Here is a 15039-nt window from a genome sequence, read left to right as displayed (position 1 = left end):
CCTTCCATGGGTGTAATTCTGCACCACGCATGTGCCGAGCATTTATCGGATTGGGTGTGACTCTCTCTAAGCGACTGCTTGTCCTTGCTTATGCGCTGTGCCTCCCCATCTTGAATGGATTAGACATCGGTGACGCCAGCTGAGCCCAACCCGGCCCCACTTGGCAGGCTGTGGAGAGGGAGGCAGGCAGGGAGGGAGGATCAGGGGTGCAGTGCCTAAAGATTTTGCTGGCGTGCTTCCACTGCAAAAACATCAGCAGCTCCAGCCCTCTCCGTATGTCCCACCACGATTTATCCCTCTTGCTCAAAAGAAGTGCCCAGCCACTGCAGAGACAAGGCAGGGCTGAAGCTGACCGAAACGGTTGCCTTTTCTCTCTTTGGTGGCTTTCTCGGCATCTTTCGGCTTCTGTAGTAAAAGCAGGCCCCTCGCTCCCAGGAGACAGGCAGCCGAAAAAGACCGAAGGCAAACCGTTCTGGAATGACCATGTGGCTATTTTAGATCAAGGGGTTTTACCTTTTGTTTGGCCTTTTGCATTTCTGATTTAACTGTTGTTCATAAAATCGTACACCACAATGTACTCCCTGTTAGCGACTACTTCACCTTTAACAACAACAACACAAGAGCATGCAATAGATACAAACTAAATGTAAATCGCTCCAAACTAGACTGCAGAAAATATGATTTCAGCAATAGAGTGGTCAGAATTCACTACCGGACTCTGTTGTTTCTTCCCCCAATCCTGAAATCCTCAACCTTACATTATCTACAATAGACCTCTCCCCATTTCTAAGAGGTCTGTAAGGGGCGTGCATAAGTGCACCTTCGTGCCTACCGTTCCTGTCCAAATGTCTTTTTTTATCTTTTCTATCTCTACTTTATACTTATCTTATGTTAAACATACTACAATACAATACTCTATTTGTATGACAAATTAAATAAAGAGCCTTCTCTGTGGCGGCCACAACCCTCTGGAACCAGCTCCCCCCAGAGATTAGAAGTACCCACCCTCCTTGCCTTTCATAAATTTCTTAAGACCCATCTCTGCCTTCAGGCATGGGGGAACTGAGACATCTCCCCCGGGCCTATACAGTTTATACATGGTATGTTTGTGTGTATGTTTGCTTTTAATAATGGGGTTTTTAGTGTTTTTTAAATTATTAGATTTGTTCTTATATTGTCTTTGTTATTGTTGTGAGCCGCCCCGAGTCTACGGAGAGGGGCGGCATACAAATCTAATAAATAGTAAGTAAGTAAGTAAGTAAGTAAGTAAGTAAGTAAGTAAGTAAATAAATAATATAGAAAACAAACAAATTGAAGAAGCCTTGAAAAAAGTCTTATCCTATTCAGCCCCAATCCCCTGCCAGCACTGACATAACGCTTGCGGGTGATGGGAGTTGTAATACAAAATAACTGGAAATGTGCCTGGTTGGAAAAGTCTTACTTATCAGCCACTGCCTGTAAATCTGAGCTAGGCAAACTGCTTGGTGCCAGAGGACCTGAAAGCTGATCCTAGTCTGGAGCTAGCAAAGTCAAATGAGATGCTGTGTTAATCACTGAAAGATTTGTGTTACTCACTGGTACTTAACAATAATAAACGGAAAGACCAATCAACTTTGTTTCTTCCTCTAAAGTTCATAACTTGCAACTGGAATACGAGACTTTTTTTTCATAAGGGGGAAAAAACAGATTTTATTTCTCCTCTCTCTCTTCTTGTTTCTAGGCAAGTGCCTGTAGGAAAGAATTGTTGGACAATGCAGGGAAAAACAGGCTCCTGCTTTTGCGAAAAGGGACATCGAAATGTTGATAGCAGGAGAAGAAATGGAAAGGAGATGAGTGTCACAAACGTTAGGAGGGAATTGCTTGGAATAAATGCAGCTCACCTCTTTAAGAATGACAGGTTTATTTATTTATTTTATTTATTTATTTTTGTCAAGTAGGTACTGCGAAACGGCTATACCACGGTTTTTCAAAAATATTAATTAAAAAATACTTTGCGTTTTTTCCCCCTATACCACAGTTTTTCACGCCCGATGACGTCATACGTCATCGCCAAACTTTTGTCCGCCTTTAATAAATATTTTTTTTTAATAAACTTTAATAAATAAACATGGTGAGTAATAATCTAAATGGTTGCTAAAGGGAATGAGAAATTGCAGTTTAGGGGTTTAAAGTGTTAAGGCAGTGTTTCCCAACCTTTTTTGAGCCGCGGCACATTATTCGTATTTTCAAAATCCTGGGGAACACTGAAAGGGGGGGGGGGGGCGGGCTAAAGAAAAGTTTGGACAAAAAAACCCTCTCTCTTCCTCCCTTTCGCTCTATTTCTCCCTCTTTCTCTCTTTTCCTTCCTTCCCTTCATTCTCTCTCTCCATCCCTCTTTCTTTCTTTCTTCCTCTCTTTTTTGTTCTCTTTCTCTCTCCCTCCTTCCCTTCCTCTATGTCTTTCTCTCTCCCTTGCTCTCTCTCTCTGTCTCTCTTGCTATCTCTTTCTTGCTTTTTTCTCTCTCTTTTGCTCTCTCTCTCTCTTTCACTGTCTTGCTATATGTCTCTTTCTTTCTCTTTGCCTCTCTTGCTATCTCTCTTTCTCTCTCTGTCTCTCTTGCTATGTCTCTCTTTCTTTCTCTTTCTCTCTCTCTCTGTGCCTCTCTTGCTAAGTCTCTCTTTTTCTCTTGCTATGTCTCTCTTTCTTTTTCTCTCTCTCTGCCTCTCTTGCTATGTCTCTCTTTCTCTCTCTCTTTCTCTATCTCTCTTTCTCTGCCTCTCTTGCTGTCTCTCTTTCTTGCTCTGTCTCTCTTTCTCTGCCTCTCTTGCTATGTCTCTCTTTCTCTCTCTCTCTGCCTCTTATATGTCTCTCTTTCTCTCTCTCTCTCAGCTGACTGCAAGCGGGAGCCCTGACGGCGGCAGTTGGACGTGGTGCTGGACACCGTATATGCCAGGCACGCAGCGCCAGCATGTACGACGTCCAGCAGAACGTCCAACCGCCACCGTCAGGGCTCCCACTTGCAGTCAGCTGAGAGAGAGCGAGCGAGCGATCCCTCTCGCCGCCGCCATCTCCCCCGACTGCCTGCGGCCGCTGCGGCCACACCCCCCCCCCGCTCCCATCAGACACTTGCCATCGACGAAAGAGGAGCTCCAGCTGGGCGGGGCGCTGCCGGTACTTCCGTCCTGGGGCTCCCGCTCGCAGCTGTCCCCCGCCTCCTGCTCGATGCCGTGGTTTTCGGCGCTCTCCTGCTGGGCCCCAAAGAAAGAAGGCGGGAAAAAGGTGCGAAGAATGGAGCTCTCCTTCTTCCTGCCTTCCTTCTTTGGGGCCCAGCAGGAGAGCGCCGAAAACCGCGGCATCGAGCAGGAGACAGCTGCGAGCGGGAGCCCCAGGACGGAAGTACCGGCAGCGCCCCGCCCAGCTGAAGCTTGGCGGCACACCTGGCCATGTCTCGCGGCACACCAGTGTGCCGCGGCACACCGGTTGGGAAACGCTGTGTTAAGGGATGGCTTGTGATACTGTTCATAGCCAAAAATAGTGTATTTATTTCCTCATCTCTACTTCGCGGAAATTCAACTTTCGCGGATGGTGTCGGAACGCATCCCCCGCGAAAATCGAGGGAACACTGTATACACAAAAAAATAACACTTTTTATATACTGTACATAATATTGGTACTAATAAGAGAGAAACCTAGGACAGAAACCTAGTGACAGGGACTAATAAGAGAGAAACTTAGAACAGAAACTTAAGGACAGGGGACTAATAAGAGAGAAATTTAGGACAAGTACTGATACACTTATGCATGTGGCTCCTTATTGACCTCTAAGGAATCGGGTGAGGTCAACAGTGGATAGACCAAGGGTAAATTTTTGAGGGGTTGGCGATGAAACATCAGAGTCCGGTAGTGAGTTCCATGCATTAACAACTCGGTTGCTTAAGTCATATTTTCTGCAGTTGAGTTTGGAGCAATTTACTTTGAGTTTGTATCTGTTATCTGCTCGTGTATTGTTGTGATTGAAGCTGAAGTAGTCGTTGACAGGAAGGACGTTGTAGCAGATGATTTTATGGGCTATGCTTAGGTCGTTTTTAAGGCGATGTAGTTCTAAGTTTTCTAAGCCTAGGGCAGGGATAGGCAAGTTGGCTCTTCTATGACATGTGGACTTCAACTCCCAGAATTCCTGAGCTAGCATGATTGGCTCAGGAATTCTGGGAGTTGAAGTCCTCATGCCATAGAAGAGCCAACTTTGCCTACCCCGGCCTAGGTTGCAACCCAAGAAACATTTACAATATGTATCAATCAAGTAGGCAAGAGAGCCAGACACAGCTTTTATAGAAATATAGAAACATAGAAGACTGACGGCAGAAAAAGACCCCATGGTCCATCTAGTCTGCCCTTATACTATTTCCTGTATTTTATCTTACAATGGATATATGTTTATCCCAGGCATGTTTAAATTCAGTTACTGTGGATTTACCAACCACGTCTGCTGGAAGTTTGTTCCAAGGATCTACTACTCTTTCAGTAAAATAATATTTTCTTATGTTGCTTTTGATCTTTCCCCAAACTAACTTCAGATTGTGGACAAGCAGACTGGACAAGTTCTTATACAGGGTAGTCCTTGACCATTTGCTTGAGTGACCATTTATAGGGCTGAAAAAGCCCCCTGAGTTGCAACCAACCTTCCACATTTACAACGGTTTCTGCATCCTCACAGCCTCATGATCAAAATTTGGGCACTTTGGCAATTCAGGGATCTTTGGGGCTCTCTGAGCTTGCTTGTTTCCTTGCCAACGTTTCAATATCCTGACTAGGTAACATCATCAGTGCTAGTAAGGAGTGATGTTTGCTGTCAGTTTATATTCTGATGGTCTTGCCTGTCTATATGGGTGGGAGCGGTCTTAGAGATTCTTTGGTTGGGTTGTTTACTGGTGGCTCTTTGGCAGTTTCTTGATTGGGATATTGCTCACTTGATCATTGGTTTGAAGTGGAGTTAATCTATGCTGATCTCAGTGCCGATGATTCCTGGTGGAGACATGCTGGAGTCTCAGCAACTGGCATGTCAGTTACAGTGTCCTGGGAGGACCTGGTCACCATTTCCAACTTTCTCATCTGGCTTCTGGTAAACAAAGTCAATGGGGGAATCCAGGTTTATTTAATTTGATTTATTTAATTTCACTTACATGCCAATCACTCCTACAGGACTCAGAGAGGCTCACAACAATGAAACCATACAATGAAAAAGTCAAATCCAACATTAAAACAGTAAAAAAACCAAAAAACCTTAATATAACCCCCTATAACAATAAAACCCCCTAATAAAGTTGAGAGAATGTGGAGTGAATGGAATGATTGGTTTTTTAATGGGTTTTTTGGGGTGATGGTAGTAGATTTTTAATTATTTAATTGTATTTAAGATATTGTGTACTGTATATTTAATATGTTGTCAGCCGCCCTGAGTCCCTGGAGAGGGGCGGCATAGAAATCCAATAAATAAATAAATAAATAAATAATAATTAATAAAAACCCCAAATCTCAAACAGAACAATCATACCATCACACATACCAGTCAAAAAATGTATCGGCTGGAGAGAGGCTGTAGATTCTCACAGACCCCAGGCTTGTCGGTAGAGCCAAATCTTCAAGGCTTTTCAGAAGGCCAGTAGGGATGGAGCAGTATGGATATCGAGGGTAGTTGGTTCCAAAGAGCCGGAGCCGCCACAGAGAAGGCCCTCCCCTGCCGACTGTGAGAAGGCCGACTGTGTGAGATCTAATTGGTCTCCTGTTGCAGGAGACGGTCCTGTAAATAAACAGGTCCTAAGCCAGTGAAGACGAACCTATGGTACTGGTGCCATAGGTAGCTCACAGAGCCATATCTGCTGGCACGCGAGCAGTTGCCCTAGCTCAACTCTAACATGCATGTGTGTGCTGGCCAGCTAACTTTTGGCTCGCTTAGAGGCTCTGGGAGGGCATTTTTAGCTTCCAGACAGCCTCCGGGGTGTGTGTGTGTGTGGATTGGGAAGGGCGTTTCCGCCCCCAGCTCCAGGGGAGCCTTTGGAGCCTGGGGAGGGCGAAACATGAGCCTACTGGGCCCACCAGAAGTTGGGAAACAGGCCACTTCCGGCCTCCAGAGGGCCTCCGGGTGGCAGGGGGAAGCTGTTTTCACCCTCCCCAGGCATTGAATTATGGGTGTGGGCACTCGTGCATACACGATAGCGTGTGTCCATGCTCTTTCGGCACCCGAGGAAGAAAAGGTTCGCCATCACTGTCCTAAGCCATTTAACAGGTCCTAAGTTCACTTAACAACCATGTTAATTACCTACCGACCTAAGCAAAAAAGAGCTATAATTGAGTATAACGATCCGCCTTGTTTAGCATGGAAGTTCTTGTTCCAATTGTCATAAGTTGAAGACTACCTGTACGCACATTCTGTCCATTGCAGTGTGCCAACATCTGCACCCAGTGTACATGCTAAATCTGTGAAGATAAAGGTGCGCTGAGAAGCAGGATGGCCTTTCATCAGTTGTGTTATTGTTTTGGCATATCTGAGTGCAACCAGCCAAGCGAACTGGAGTGGAAGGGAAGAACACCGAGTACAGAGCCGTCACGTCTCTTATAATAATCCCAAGTGTGAATCAATATATATGTGAATTAATTGCCATTCATTCGAGTCCCAGTGCTCGCGGCCCTATTGAAATAAAGACCGCAGGATAGGAGGAGGTCAGGAGGAGAAGCCCCACCCTGGCACTTAACTTGGAGACAGGGAAGATCCAGAGATAGATCCATCTGCCCCACTTTTCTTCAGGAGTCAGCAGCAATTTTTAAAGGTTCGCAGGTACTTGGCAGAGGTACAATGCCTTGTTTGCTCCTGCCTTTTGCCTTTGGCAGACTGCTTTGAATTGGATTGTCTAATCCTGTGGGTGGCTGCCGTGTGGATAATCTTCCCTGCGTGTGTGGATATACAAAAAAGAGGTTTGTCCGTGTGTTGTGTGTTTATTTATCTATCTATCTATCTATCTATCTATCTATCTATCTATCTATCTATCTATCTATCTATCTGATTGATTGATTGATTGATTTGATTTGATTTGATTTGATTTGATTTGTATGCTGCCCCTCTCCGGAGACTCGGGGCGGCTAACAACAGTAATAAAACAGCATATAACAATAATCCAATACTAAAAACAGTTAAAAACCCATTATTATAAAAACCAATCATACCTACAGACATACCATGCATAAAATTGTAAAGGCCTAGGGGGAAAGCGTATCTCAATTTCCCCATGCCTGGCGGCAGAGGTGGGTTTTAAGTAGCTTACGGAAGGCAAGGAGGGTGGGGGCAATTCTAATCTCTGGGGGGAGTTGGTTCCAGAGGGCCGGGGCCGCCACAGAGAAGGCTCTTCCCCTGGGTCCCGCCAAGCGACATTCTTTAGTTGACGGGACCCGGAGAAGATCTACTCTGTGGGACCTAACTGGTCACTGGGATTCGTGCAGCAGAAGGCGGTCCCGGAGATAATCTGGTCCGGTGCCATGAAGGACTTTATAGGTCATAACCAACACTTTGAATTGTGACTGGAAACTGATCGGCAGCCAATGCAGACTGCGGAGTGTTGGTATAACATGGGCATATTTGGGAAAGCCCATGATTGCTCTCACAGCTGCATTCTGCACGATCTATATACATGTGTGCATGTGTGCATCACTCTATGTGTGAGTGTGTGTGTATGTGTGTGTGTGGTCTCCAGCATATGACCTGGCAAAGACAAAGTACCCTCAAGGCTGAAAACGTTGCCCATCCCACCTGTGGTTAGATTTGTTCCCTTTCTGATCCTTGGCTCCCCTATGATCCCACGAAATATAGGTTAACTCCGCCCTCCCCCTTTCTGGGCGAGAAGATACTCCACATATTCTCTTCCTCCTCCTCCTTTTATTTTGCAGAAGAAAGTGCTTTTATACACAGAGCATCTAAAGTCTGTACTTGAAAGTACTTAACATGTGACAAGGAGATGGATTCTACATAAAATTCCAGGCTTAGAATTAATCCTTAAATGGACCACCAGAGAGGCTGTTTTCTATAGGTATAATACCAGCCTGCAATTAGACAAACATGTATTGAAAAACCATTTCTGGGTGCTTTAAAACATCCTGTCTATTTTTCTGCCTGTACAAACATTTTCATTCGCCTTTCTGACGGTTGCATGTTGCAGTGTAAAGGGTAGATGGGAGATACCAGATGAATATTTCTGTTTAGCTGCAAGATATTTTAAATGGCTTTTAAAAAAAAAAACTATTCAGCATTTCTTGACTCAGAGATGGAGGCTGAGATAAAATTTGGATGCTGATCTGTGCTTCTTATCAAAAGGTTATGATATTAAAAAGTTGTTCATTAAGCTGCTGGTATCTTTTCAGGGTGAATTCAGAAAGTCTAGAAACTGGTTGGTGTGTGTGTTTGTGCGTATGTCTTTGAAATGCTTCAATATTCAGCTCAAGCCGATGAGTAAGTTATAATATATCAAGGTCAGTGGCATACCTCTGGGTCCACGTTTCCAGAAAAATAAAGAGAAAAACAAATGGTGTTCCATTGCTGTGTTCTCCTCTACTTTTAATTGCCTGGTGAACAAGTTGATTGATGATAGAACATCAATTTTGTAAAACTATGTTCAGCAGAAACACAAGAAGTGTCAAACTCGATTTCATTGAGTTCCGCATCAGGGTTCTGTTTGACTTTGGGGGGGCAGAGTGGGCGTGGCGAGGGTGGGCATGGCCAACTTGGTGTCACTCGTATCGGGGGCGCCTATGGAGGGCCGAGAGCTCTGCCGGCCCTCCTGAGTTCCATTTTCGCTGGCCCTTCACTATTTCCAGGGTAGCCCCTAAAGCCAAATCTAAGTGCCTTGCGGGCTGGATCCAGCCCCTGGGCCTTGAGTTTGACACCACTGACATGCACTAATCATTTATCATTCAGCAATCAAACACAAAAACATGCAGCATCCCAAAGACGAATAGTGGTGGAGAGAGAAATAATTTGTATGTATTGTGCAAAGCACATAGTAATGTCTGTGGAGTTTTGCATACCAGCGTCAACATAAGACAGCTGCCACTTGGCCTCAGTATATAGCAGTGATGGTGAACCTCTTTTTGCTTGGATGCCAAAAGGGTGCATGTGCACGCAATAGTGCATGGGCTCATGCCCACGCCCATAATGCAATGCCCTCACCCTGCGCATGTGCCCACAGCCCCCCAGTGCTGCCCCCCCTTCTGCATGCATACAGGGAGGCATGCAGTTATCATCCAGACTCAATTCTTTTTGCAGGGACTTTTTCAACATCACGTATCTCAGTGAGATATCCGGAACACTGTTGACCTTAAACACGACCTAAGCATAGCCCATGAAATCATCTGCTACAATGTCCTTCCTGTCAATGACTACTTCAGCTTCAACCACAACAACACATGAGCACACAACAGACACAAACGTAAAGTAAACCGCTCCAAACGCGACTGCGGGAAATACGACTTTAGTAACCGAGTAGTTAATGCATGGAACTCACTACCTGACTCTGTAGTATCACTCTCTAATCCCAAAAACTTTACTATCCACAGTTGACCTCACCCGATTCCTAAGAGGTCAGTAAGTGGTGTGCATAAATGCACCAGCGTGCCTACTGCCCCCTATCCTTATGTTTCTGTCTTACTAGTATCATGTAAATAAACATTGTTATATCTTTGTATACTACCAATACATACTTGACAAAACAAACAAACAACTAAATAAATAAAATAACCATTTATGTTTCAAGAAAAGGCTAGCTGGCTTATTATTAAGGATGCTTTCCTTTATGATGGGTTAGCAACAGAGATGTGAATTGCAGGTTGCCACTTTGGAAGAATTCATACGATTGCTTTACTGACATTGATCTCTGTGCTATTTAGCTGTCTTGTCCTTGCTTGTCATAAGAAACCCTTAACTGGATCGTATCAAAGGCGTTTCTAATTCTACATTCTGTATCACAAAGCGGCTAACCACAAACATCCAGGAAATTCACAACAGGAGATGTGAATGACGGTCCCCTTTATTCCCTCGGCTTCATAGGATCAGTGGGGAGCAAAGGGTACCCAAATTTTATTTATTTATTTTTATTTATTCTTTGTCCAATATACAATATATATGGAATGAAATAGACATTAAGTAGTATATATAGGGATAGTAAGTAAAAAAGAAGAGGAGTGGGTGAGAGGGAGAGAATATATAGGATATATGAGAAAAGGAAAGGTAATTGGACAGGGGACGTTAGGCACATCAGTGCACTTATAGTACGCCCCTTACTGGCCTCTTAGGAACCTGGAGAGGTCAATCATGGAGAGTCTAAGGGAGAAATGTTGGGGGTTGGGAGTAGACACTATAGAGTCCGGTAATGAGTTCCACGCGTCGACGACTCGATTGTTAAAGTCATATTTTTTACAGTCAAGTTTGGAGCGGTTAATATTAAGTTTGAATCTGTTGCATGCTCTTGTGTTGTTGCGGTTGAAGGTGAAGTAGTCGTTGACTGGAAGGACATTGCAGCATATGATCTTGTGGGCAATACTTAAATCATGTTTTAGGCGCCGCAATTCTAAGCTTTCAAGACCTAGGATAGTTAGTCTGTTTTCGTAAGGTATTCTGTTTCGAGTGGAGGAGTGAAGGGCTCTTCTGGTGAAATATCTTTGGACGTTTTCGATAGTATGTACTACATCACACTTCCTTATTAGTTCCTGCTAGGCGGGGAGTGCATGGTGTTGAAGTCTCTGACTATCTGCTGATAGCTCAATCATTTCTGAAAAGTCCACATTGAACTGTCTAATGGTGTCTTAGTACCCTAAGAATATTTTCCCCTCCAAAATAGTATGAAAAAATTCCCTATTTCATATGAGCTACTTCTTTAAGCTATTGCCCTTTGGTCAGTATTGCATACTTGAGGGGCTAGTAACAATTACTACCATGCATAGTTGGGCTATTTTCAGCAATATTTATCTTTTAAATGAAAAGTGAAGGAATGAACCTAGGACTTTTTGTATGTAAAGCCTGCTTTCTTCTGTGGTGGAGCTGTGCTGCTGTTCACCCCAGGGTGGGTTCTAACTTACTTTACTACCAGTTCACTTCCTTCTGCGCCACGTGGCCGCAGTGCCAAAAAAATCCAAAAAAGCCGAAAACAAGATGGCAACCAAAAGCCGAAAACAAGATGGCAACACATGTGCAGAAGAAATTTCCACTCCCCCCCCCCAAAAAGATGGCATCCATGGATCACCACCGACAGAACTGGTTCCATGACATCACCATGACATCACCAGTGGTTGGCTACGTGAACCGGTGTGAACGGGGAGGACAATAGAGTTGAAAAGGGCCTTGAAGAGCTTATAGTCCAAACCCTTGCTCAGGCAGGAAACCCTATATCATTTCAGACAAACGGTTGTCCAGTCTCTTCTTAAAAGCCTCTACAGATGGAGTACCCACAACTTCTGGAGGCAAGCTCTTACAGTGGTTAATTGTTCCGTCAGTAACTTTCTTCTAAGTTCTAAGTTGCTTCTCTCCTTGATTAGTTTCCCTCCATTCCTTCTTGTCTTGCCTTCAGGTTTTTTGGAGAATAGGTTGACCACCTCCTCTTTGTGACAACCTCTGAGATATTGAAACACTGCTATCATGTCCAGATTACCTCAGGGACCGCCTTCTGCTGCACAAATCCCAGCAACCAGTTAGGTCCCACAGAGTGCGTCTTCTCTGGGTCCCGTCAACCAAACAATGTCGCTTGGCGGGACCCGGGGGAAGAGCCTTCTCTGTGGTGGCCCCAGCCCTCTGGAACCAACTCCCCCCAGAGATTAGAATTGTCCCCATCCTCCTTGCCTTTCGTAAGCTGCTTAAAACCTACCTCTGCCGCCAGGCATGGGGGAACTGAGATACACTTCCCCCTAGGCCTTTAAAATTTTATGCATGGTATTTCTGTATGTATGATTGGTTTTTTTATAATGGGTTTTTAACTGTTTTTAGTATTGGATTATTGTTATATACTGTTTTATTACTGTTGTTAGCCGCCCCGAGTCTGTGGAGAGGGGCGGCATACAAATCAAATAAATAAATAAATAGATAAATAAATAAATCATGTCACCCCCTAGTCCTTCTTTTCATCAAACTAGACATATCCAATTCCAGCAACCGATCTTCATACAATTTAACCTCCAGTTCCCTAAACATCTTTTTTGTGCTAGCTCTAAACCACACTGAGAATTGTATGACGTACTTTGTAGGGAGTGTGGTTTTGACTGTATTTGTAGTGATATGGATATGATGATGATGATGATGATAATGATGATGATGATGATGATTATTATTATTATTATTATTATTATTATTATTATTATTTTGTTTGTTTGTTTGTTTGATTGATTTAAATGCTGCCCTTCTCCGAAGACTCAGGGTGGCATTAGATAGCCCCAGGTGTAGCTTATTTGTTTAGAAAGGCGGGCAAACTTTATTTTTAAATGTTGACATCTGCCAATGCATGGCAAACTGGATATAGTGGTATCCTTTAGTGTCCTTATGAATTTTGTCCCCGTCAGCAGTATTATTCCCCAATGACTAGATGATGAAAGATGTAGCTCTTGAGAACTGTAATTATGAAGTTGGGTAGGGTAGTTACTTTGGGCTTCACATATTACATTCAGTCAAATTGTGGTTGTTGGTTTTGGCTGTCAGTGTGATGTGTAGATGAAATAATGGAACCAGGAAATAAATTGTAGTTTGAATGGGTGGTACATCACAATCTAAAAATCTGGGTTACTAACGAACGACCATTTTCGTTTAGCATTATTTACACATAGGGATGTTGTGTTCATTTGCAATCTCTGGCTTATTCTTGTTTGCTGTTTTTTTTGTTTTGTTTTTCTCACCCAATTAAGGTATAAGTCAGTCTGGAATCCAGGCACAAAAGCAGGAGATAGGAACTGTAAAAAAAAAAAAAAAAGGAGGAAAAACAGAACAGGAGATAATTAAATTATGATCCCTTTATTTGCAATCTTGGCTTCTTTTCCATATAATGTGTAAATAAATCATGGCTTAGTGTAAAGTATGAGTGCAGTCTTAATTGTTCTCATAGCATGAGTAAATCTTTTTAGGATTGAACAAGTCTTAGATGTTTCTTTTTCCTTTTCTTTCGCGGTTTTCAGAGAATCTTTGTCCTTCTCTATGAGAAGGCACCGATACTAATGGGCACAAGTAGCCTCTTAAAAATAAACTGCAAGTATAACCAGTGATTGAATAAGGCCCTGGCATGGGAAGAGAAGTGTTTTATGATTTTGTCTCTCTGTGATCCCACTTCAAAGGAGCCACTATAGGGAATAAGAACAGGCTGTCCCAGTTCAGCTTCCCCCCCTGTTGGAACTATCAGAGAAAGGATCCATCAGTAACCTAGCTTCTACAGGCAGTCCTCGACTTACAACAGTTCCTTTAGTGACCATTCACAGTTACGACAGCACTGAAAAAAAGTGACCGATGACCGTTTTTCACAGTTACGACCTTGGCAGCATCCCCAGGATCGTGTGATAAAAAATTCAGATGCGTTTCCTCTTTATGACAGTTGCTGTATTCCTAAGGTCATAGGATCTCCTTTCTGACAAGCAAAGTCAATGGACGAAGGTAGATTCACTTCACAACCAGGTTACAAACTTATCAACAGCAAAGATTCACTTAAACCACTGAGGCACAAAAGCCTGTAATATGGAGGAAAGCCAGGGGTGGTATTCAGCTGGTTGTCAAGCCGAAGCCATCATTTGGAGTTAGAGAATTTGGCCTGCCACAGTAGAATAGTATCATGGGTACTGAGACGGGTGGTTGTATGAGAGGAAAAATTACTAGCCACAACAAATTCCTTTCTTTTTAAAAAAAAAATATATTTTATTGATTTTCATAAAATGGACAAAACTAACCCACATACATTTAACATAAAAGTGGGGTTGTATCTTCCCCCGCTTATTTTTGAAGTGAAATTTCAATACAGAAAAAGAATACATTTTAAAAAAATACTTAAATTCAAACTTATTAATTTAAATGAAAAGAAGAAATTTGTTCTATCTTATATAATAAATTTTCAAACATAAACTAATTCTAACATAACTCTTAAATCATATCAATGCTAATTCTAAAGTAAATCTTAAATCATATCACTGCTAATATAATTCTCTTATTTATTTATTCATTATTTTAATATTTCTTCTTGTTTATCCATATATACACTTTGTTCCATATCTCATAATATTCTGTTTCTTCTTGGTCTTTTAACCGTCTTGTCATCATATCCATTTCAGCACATTCTAATATTTTCTTAATAACTTTCTCTTCTTTGGGGATATTTTCCCCTTTCCAATTTTGCGCATATATTATCCTGGCCGCGGTCAAAATATGAATAACTAAATGTAAAATTTCTTTCTTGTATCTCTGATTGGTTATACCCAGTAAATAAAATTCCGGGGTTATTTCTACCTCCTGTTTTACTATTTCTTTTTTCATTCTTTCTATCATTTTCCAATATAGCTTGACTTTATTACATGTCCACCATTGATGATAATAAGATCCTATTTCCTTCTTACATTTCCAACATAATGGAGAGGTCTTAGGAAACAACAAATTCCTTTCTTAGAGTCCAAGGTCATCCTTTGTTCTTCGGATGTACGAAGGAGGTCGGTGGAATTCCAGAAACTGGACTGGTCCACGTGATTAACATGTGGCTGTGGAGACGAGGGGTGAACCTTAACCTGGGTGGGGTACTGGAAGGAAGTTAGTACCGGTAGGACTACAGTGTAACCAACATGGCTCTGTTAATAAATCGAACCTTGGATGAGAGAAAGGAACTGGAATCTGATTTATTTCTCAGATGCTAATTGGAGCAATGACACCGGTTCTCTCTGATTTGGGCAAACCAGTAGCGCTGACTGTGGGAAGCCCAGACATAACCACGTCCCATTTAGTGATGGGCTCCTAGGGGTACAGCCAGGTACGCAGAACCTGTAGAAAACTTTTGGTCAGGTACGCAGTACCGG

Source organism: Erythrolamprus reginae, chromosome 2 (assembly GCF_031021105.1).
Source record: "Erythrolamprus reginae isolate rEryReg1 chromosome 2, rEryReg1.hap1, whole genome shotgun sequence".
NCBI lineage: Eukaryota > Metazoa > Chordata > Lepidosauria > Squamata > Dipsadidae > Erythrolamprus > Erythrolamprus reginae.
This window is presented reverse-complemented; position numbering follows the sequence as displayed.